The sequence below is a fragment of the Danio rerio genome, chromosome 22, assembly GCF_049306965.1.
Source record: "Danio rerio strain Tuebingen ecotype United States chromosome 22, GRCz12tu, whole genome shotgun sequence".
Lineage (NCBI taxonomy): Eukaryota > Metazoa > Chordata > Actinopteri > Cypriniformes > Danionidae > Danio > Danio rerio.
This window is the reverse complement of record NC_133197.1, coordinates 12,380,001-12,388,308: the sequence shown is the minus strand read 5'-3', so window position 1 is coordinate 12,388,308 and position 8,308 is coordinate 12,380,001. Positions and strand designations below refer to the sequence as shown.

The 8,308-nt window shown below is 29.4% G+C and overlaps 1 protein-coding gene across 4 annotated transcripts in view; it reads left to right on the top strand.

The window, feature by feature from the left end:
• The first annotated feature begins 1,889 nt into the window (after positions 1-1,889).
• adarb1a (adenosine deaminase RNA specific B1a) overlaps positions 1,890-8,308 on the top strand; it is a 52,721-nt gene continuing 46,302 nt past the window's right edge. For 3 of the 4 annotated variants that reach the window (XM_073936715.1, XM_073936716.1, XM_021469375.2), the window contains exon 1: positions 1,898-2,077. The gene's annotated coding sequence lies outside the window, so the exon portion shown is untranslated. Of the gene's footprint in view, positions 2,078-8,308 lie in introns of all 4 variants that reach the window. The other variant, NM_131610.3, reaches the window with a different exon arrangement.

Sequence of the window (8,308 nt, the reverse complement as noted above, 5' to 3'; positions counted from 1 at the left end):
GTTAGCGCTTCTGAATGCCTAAATTGTCTGTTATATAAAGCGATGTGCGTCAGTTTATGGAGGAGGCTCGTGCACGTGCTCGTGTTCGCGTGCGCGCGCGGTGATTCCTCTTCTCTTCATCCTTCAGCGGGTCTGACGACTAAACGAAAGAGACGCTTTCAAAATACACACCTATTACACCACACACACACACAGTTTATTTTTGTCCACATCAGTCGATAAAATCTCGAAATATACATATTTATTAGGCTACGTACTTATTTTTTAAAAGTATATTTGTCCTTATAAACCATTTTAAGGTATGTAAACAAAAACAAGGATCCCAACGTATCTCCTGTTTTACATGTTTAATTTCCATAGCTTAGCTTTCGAGAATCCAAAAAGTGCCACATATTGATTAATAATGTTATGAAAGATATTTTAATATTAGGCAAGGATTGAATTACCTCTAGTTGATAGATAACAAGCAGGAAATGTTCATGGGCCAAAATTGAAATGGTTGTTAAATCATTTATAATGCATATACATAATTTTATTTACATATGTAACATTACATAAGATAGCCCTACTTATCTACAGAGAGTTTAGGCTGTGTATAAATTCATTAACGTAGTTCTATTTTTATTTGAAGTTTTTTGTTGATACTTATATTTAAACGTTATTTAGGAACATATCTTTAGAAAATATTTTTGTATAGGCACGTGTTTATACATTATTGGTAAAATATTCTGTTTACATTTACTTTTATATGTTTCACATATTTTACTTGTGTGTAAAATAATATATTTTATACAGTTTTGCATAAAAATATGAGATTTGTTGAAACAAAACAAAAAGTTATAACCTGTGGAGGTTCTTATGCTTGGTGAGTAGCACTATAGGTTATTTATTTTAGATTTAAATAGCTAAATGTATGTTTTTATAAATAAAAATGCATATACATAAACATATTTTATTAAAGTAATATAATTAACACATTTTCTTAAAAGAAAAAATGGAGCTTGTTTTGTGTGTTTTTGGCAGCAGAACAGATCATTTTTGCATGTTGCTGTTGCTCAGAATCACCAATAATTATGCAACATATAAAGAAACATCTGAGAAATTATCATATAACTTTTAGGAGGAGCAGGAGTGGACTTAATCAATTAGCAAGGTAAGCAGCCACTTAGGGCCCTAGGGAATTAGGGGCCCTCAACCAATGCCAGGAAGCCTATATTAATCATATTTTATACATTTTCTATCATATGTTGTAAAATCTTCCTATAACCATAAAGATTAACATTATTACTTCTTTTCAACCTTTTTCAAACACCTGTCAGAGCGTTTTAAGAGAGGGCCTGTCCAAAATAAGAACATTAGACTGCTGAGTACTTTGTGAACTTGGTTTTATTTGTGAATTAATGCATTTAAAAAGATTAAGGATCTTTAAATATATTTTAAACATGCAGTTTATTTACAAAAAAAACTACAAGTAACTAAATAAATATAAAGAGAATGATTTGAGTTTCAATGTTAGGGTCTCCAAATCACTAAGTTCACCCCTGAGGAGGAGAGAGATGTCATAAAGGTAAAGTATGCTATTGTATGCCTTCATATCGATTTATCAGTGTCATCAATCTATATATTATCTTTTAAATACAATATGTATAAAATTTAATTATAGAACATACTTCTATAACACTAACACCTTTTTCCCTGCACAGGTACTTTATAGGCTGCAAGTATATCAGTGTAAATGAAACCATACGACCGTCTGTCTGACCAATCAGCGCGACAATTTGTCCCGTCAAGCTCTGATCCGCCAATCAAACAGCAGTCAGTGCAAGCGCCCGCCCACTCGCTGGCCAATCAGCGCTCAGCATCGGCTAGTACTCCGTTACATCACTCAGCTCGTATCACTGATGCAAACACGCATAATTAAAGTCGCGCTGTGATTTTCAGCGTGTAGTAAAACGGGAAAACCGGCTTTATAACGCCCTAAATTCGCCATTTACCGCTTACGTCTTCCTTTTATATCTTTCTCATCATCTGGAGGCTTTTTTGTTCACCAGGATTCACCTCAACCAAGCGTCGCACTGTGAGTAATAATTTCATTCATTCAGCATTAAACGGTCATTTATTTACGTTATCTCGTGTCTTTTGACCAGTCGTTGTGTAAATAAACCCTGTTTGAAATTAAAACACGATTTCCAATATGAAATAAGGTCTACAGGTCAGCATCAGTGGTCCACGAGCTTCAGATGTGTCAGCCTGTAGAAAGGCTATTGAAGTGCTTGGGTTATCTTGTTTTGGTTCTGGTTATTTTATTTTACTATAGTACTAACCAGAGCAGCTGGCTTCCCCGTGAACGCTTGGTGTGTGTGATTGATGAGTTTGTTTGTGTTTTTGACATTAAAGTGAATGAGCATCTGTCCCAACTGCTTTTGTCCTGCTCATCTGTCCCATCACGTCAATTTACATAGACGTTTGTAGCTATTTAAATACATCTTTATATACTTAATAAAAATAGGCTTTTTGCTTAAGAATATATTTATATTCGTATTGTTTTTTTATTTATATGTGAAGTAATATATCTTTATAGCTTTTATTGACTGTTTATTTTTGATAAAAAAGTAATGTTTGTTAATATATAGAAAATGTTTCAATTACGTAAGCATTTGTATAAAAAATCGTCTATTTGTATTTCATTTAAAAATACTTTTTATATTTATAATCTTATTGCTTTTATTTATATGTGAAGTAATATTTCTGTATAGTTTTTATACAGTGCTCAGCAAATGTACACCCCTCACAAATCTGTCTTTTAAATTCATACTTTTAATAGGGAGCTTTACAATCTTATATTTGTGCATATCCATTAGATTGATTAGCACTGAAGCCAAATCTGGAGCTTATCTAACAAAATAACTTATGATAATGGTCCAAATTCTAGTACTGTCAAATTTATGTTATAGAAAAATATTAAATACGAATTTGAAAAAGAGGGGAAAAAATCAAGAGAAGCAAAAAACTTTAGAAATTAAAAAAAAAAATTTAGTTAAAATTTGTAATTTGATTTTGCAATGTTTTACTTGAATTTAATAAATACATCTGTTTAATAAATCAGTTTTGTTTAAATGCACCAAACCACATTGCCTATATTCACAGAAAATTTGATAAAAATATAAATTTTCAAAATGGGGTGTACTTAATTATGCTAAGCACTGTATGTGTTTTTTTTATATATAAAGTCACGTTTATTCACATATATATACAATTGAATTCATAAATATTAGCCCCCTTTTGAATCTTTTTTTCTTTTTTAAATATTTCCAAAACGATGTTTAACAGAGCAAAAAAATTTTCACCGTATGTCCGAAAATATTTTTTCTTCTGGAGAAAGTCTTATTTGTTTTATTAAGGCTAGAATAAAAACAGTTGTTAATTAAAATTATTAGTCCCAAAATTATTAGCCCCTTTCAGCTATATATTTTTTGATAGTTTACAAATAAACCATCGTTATACAATAACTTGCCTAATTACCCCAACCTGCCTAGTTAACCAAATTAACCTAGTTAATCCTTTAAATATCACTTTAAGCTGTATAGAAGTGTCTTGAAAAATATCTAGTAAAATATTATTTACTGTCATCATGGCAAAGATAAAGTAAATCAGTTATTAGAAATGAGTTATATAAAATTATAATGTTTAGAAATGTGTTGGAAAAATCTTCTCTCTGTTAAACAGAAATTGAGGAAAAAATAAACAGGAGGGCTAATAATTAAGGGGGGCTAATAATTTCAACTTTAACACAATATTTAAGATATTAAAAAATAATCTTTTAAAATCAATCAGCAATTTCCATCAGCTTTATTTCTTTTTATTTAACTTTATTTCTTTTATTTACTTAAATAAAAATTAAAAAATAAAGATGTGATATTATGTATAACAGGACAAAATTCTCATATTATTTAAAGAACAGCCTTTGTGGGCTTTTAAATGTTATTTTGGCTAAGTTTCTGCCTCTCTTCTGTACTGATGCTCAAAATGCTCTGTTTGTTTTGAATTCCACTCATGGTTTGTGTAAAGAAAAACTGCGTAAATCTCTTGCCTGGGCGAGTATGAATTCTGCTAAATAAATGAACCGCGCAAAGACACGAGCAAAAGAGTATAGTTTGATTAAAACTAAATAAAAATATTTATATATGTTAAAAAAATATTAGAATACAAAAAAACTAATTATATAGATTTTCTTCCCATTTTGGTAACATTTTTACCATTTAAACGATTTAAAGACCGTTTGATCTTGAATCTCTGTGACCAAAGCTCTGTGACCGAAGCTGTTTTGCTAAGTCACTTTCACAGAAATTGTATATTCGAAAGCTTTGTTTCAATGATCTCATTGAATCTCTGAACTGCAGCCCATTTCACATTAAACTGTTTAGATTTAGGAACTATTTTTTTTATTATTATAATGTCAGAAATTTTTCTTCAGGTGCATTAATATTGTTTGGTTCTGCATATTGGGATGTTCCCAATAGTTTGTATGACATTTAATGCATAATGAACCATAAAAAATACTTATTTTAATATCTTCATAACATCATCAATTCATTTTTGTTAATTGTGTTTTTTGTTCAGATATTTAAAAGAAAAAAGTTGTATTTTTCAATTATTTAATGCATCCATGATGGAAATAATGGACATGTATTCAGTAAATAAACAGTAAATCGTTTTTTTTTTCTTCATAGCATTGTTAGAAATTTGAATTATTTAGCTTTTTTTTTTATTTAAATAATCCTAGAAATATTTTTTTATAATTGACAGATTGTTACAGAAATATTTCATAACAGTATATATTTTTTTATGCAATAAATAGTATTATGTTAGTTAGTTAGTAACTTTATTTGTCCCCATAGGGAATTTTCATTTGCAGAGACATCTGACATTTCACATTTGGCATTTATATAAATAAATAATTTAAAATCCGAAAGTACCATGGTATTCCTACTCTAAAAGAATATCATGTATACTGGCCATCAACTGCTACTGTGAGAGGAGGAATTTAAAAACTTAATTACTGGAAGTATTGATAATAAATGTGTCCTATATCTTACACATCTAGGAACACATTATCGAAGACCTGATGGTAACAATTTGAAGGTGTATGATAAAGGATGTCTCTCATCATTGACAATAATGATAGCCTTATTTAGTACTCTTTCTTTGTATATGGTATACAAAGAAAGAGTATGATATCTTTATTTTAAACAAAAAGTGTATTTGTTATCTTGGAGAAAAAAATCGTAATTAAAAAGCTAATAAAACTGACTGATATTTACAGATTGTTTTTAGTTAAAAAACATTCGAAAATTACAGTAATTTTTTTTTATTTATAGGGGATTTGTTTTATTATATATATATATATATATATATATATATATATATATATATATATATATATATATATATATATATATTTTTTTTTTTTTTTTTTTTTTTTTTTACAAAAATAAATAATTATACAATTTATTTATATAGCTCCCTCATAGTCAAGATAATTAATTTTACAAATTTTACTAATGACCAAGTAAGTGATATTTACTGGAAGACAAAAAGTCCTTCTCAAAAGTCTGTATTCATCTCATATCTGACTTGGTCGAGTGCCTGGTTTGTCCTAAAATGAACTGGTCACTGCTCTCGACTGAACTCCTTTAAGTGCTGTGAGCTCTTTGGTTTCCCATCATGCTTTGCACATGTGCACTCTTCTGCACAGAATTTTCTGTGTGCTGTCCACACAGACACACAGATTAATTCTATTAATATTTTTTAATGAATGTTTTATCTTGTAGAATACTCACAGAATGTTGAGTTTGTGTATGGACATTTTAAGTTTAGCATATATATATATATATATATATATATATATATATATATATATATATATATATATATATATATATATATATATATATATATATATATATATATATATATATATATATATATATACATATATATATATATATATGTATATGTATATATGTATATGTGTGTGTGTATGTATGTATGTATGTATTGTGTGTATACATATGTATGTATATATAAATATATATATATATATATATATATATATATATATATATATATATATATATATATATATATATATATATATATATATATATGTGTGTGTGTGTGTGTGTGTGTGTGTGTGTGTATGTGTGTGTGTGTGTGTGTGTGTATGTATGTATATATATATATATATATATATATATATATATATATATATATATATATATATATATATATATATATATATATATAAATATATATATAACATATGTATGTTTATGTATATGTGTGTGCAATCACAATTTTTTGCTCAATTTCAAACACCACAATCTGCATGCATATTTGGCTTTAAAAATAAGGGGGTTGCAAAAATTGGTGTGGTTCCAGCATCTAATTAATTAGGCAATGTGAACTCAAACCACAACCTCTTGATTAAGAAACTAACACTAATTAATCAACCAGCTGCAGGCGACATAAACAATACCAACATAAAACACACATTCAGCAGCGTCTTAGAGAGCCACTTCATGGCTCTTCTCTTCATGATTGTTGTTTGTCTCTTTTTTTTTTTTTGGTCACGAGCCAGCTGTTGGCATCTCTATCTGAATCATCAGGTCACGAAGCATGATTCATCTTTTTTTTTTTTTTTTTTTTTTTTAGCTCGGTGCTCTTTATTTAAACCTGTAGTATTTTTACATGTAATGTTAATCTGGCTTCCATGCACCAAATACATCAAAAGTAGGTGTAGATTTAAATGTTTGGCAACTGATGCAAAGATGAATGACGATGCTCATGTTAACATATAGCTGTTGTTTGTTTTGCAGTTAATGTTCTCTAATCTGCGAGTTGAGCTGTGTGAAACAGTCGTCAGTGGTTTCATTGTTCAAGCATGACAAACTGTTTCCAATTGATCTCTCTATTGAGTGCATTACAGGAATTTAATCCATGCTTTAATGATCTTCTGTCAGCCGCTTCCATCTGCGCACAATGTTATTGCCAGCAAATGAATGAGGTTTAAGATCTGAGCTGAGTAAAGACGGATTACTGAAGATTTGACTGTCTGGTGTGATCTTCGATGTGGGAGTTTTAGGAGGAAAGGAAATTATAAATGCGTCTTTCTAGGTGTAGGTCTATGAACGCAAGCCCTATTAGCACTGCTATTTTCAGCTACTGCTATTTTCAGCAACGGTTAATATAGTTTAGCTTGGGATAAAATTAGCTAAACGTTAATAGCCTTAAATTGTACTTCAGTTAAGCAGCAGTCTAAAGATTGTTTTAGCTGTGGAGTTAACAGTTATTCGAGAATAGCTAACAAAATTAGCCAAAAGCAATGGTTTAAGCTTAAAAGGTTAGCTATGAATAGTAATCGCTTTAAAAAACAGGCAAATTATACAGCTTACAGTAATATCCACAAATAGCTTATTTCTACTATTGCCAGACTAAAGTTGTGATAACAATGTTGCCAATAATGTCTGAGTTAAACAATACTGCAAAACAAAAAGTTAAAGATAACTTAAAGTTAGCAGAGTATAGCTAACAACATTATTAGCCACAAAATTCAACTGCTGTAGTAAGCAACCGTATTTTAATATTTTTGCTACAGAAGTCAGTTAGCAAAGTTAGCCACTGTAGTGCTTATACTTTAGCCAGGAAGCTAACTTCAACTATAACAAGCAAAGCAACAGTTTAATGATGATTTAAAGATTAAGTTTAAGTACAACTAATAGTAATAGCCAACATTAGCCTATTACAACTACTGTCAAAGTAAAGCTACTGTGAGAGCAATGTTGCCAAAAATATCTAATTTCAACATATCAAAACAATAAATTAATGATATTTTAAAGTTAGCAGAGTATAGCTAACAACAGTATTAGCCCAGAAATAGCTTCTATAGTAAGCAACTGTTTAAAGATATTTTTGCTGCAGAAGTTAGTTAAAGTTAGCCTCTGTATTGCTATAGCCAGAAAGCTACGTTCAACTATTGCAAAGTTAAGCAGGTTTAACATAGCAAAACATAAATGAAATATAACTTCAAGTTAGCAGAATATAGCTAACGGTTAAAGTACACAACTGTTTAAAGATGTGAGTAGGAGTTAGTTAGTTTGCACTCTTATTACTAATACTATAGCCAGCTATTTCCACAGCAAAGCAACAGTTTACACTTTGTCATTTGAAGTTAGTACAGTATAGCTAACATTAATATCCAGTTAATACAAAGCAATAGTTTTAAAGTTATTTTGGATAAGGATAGTCA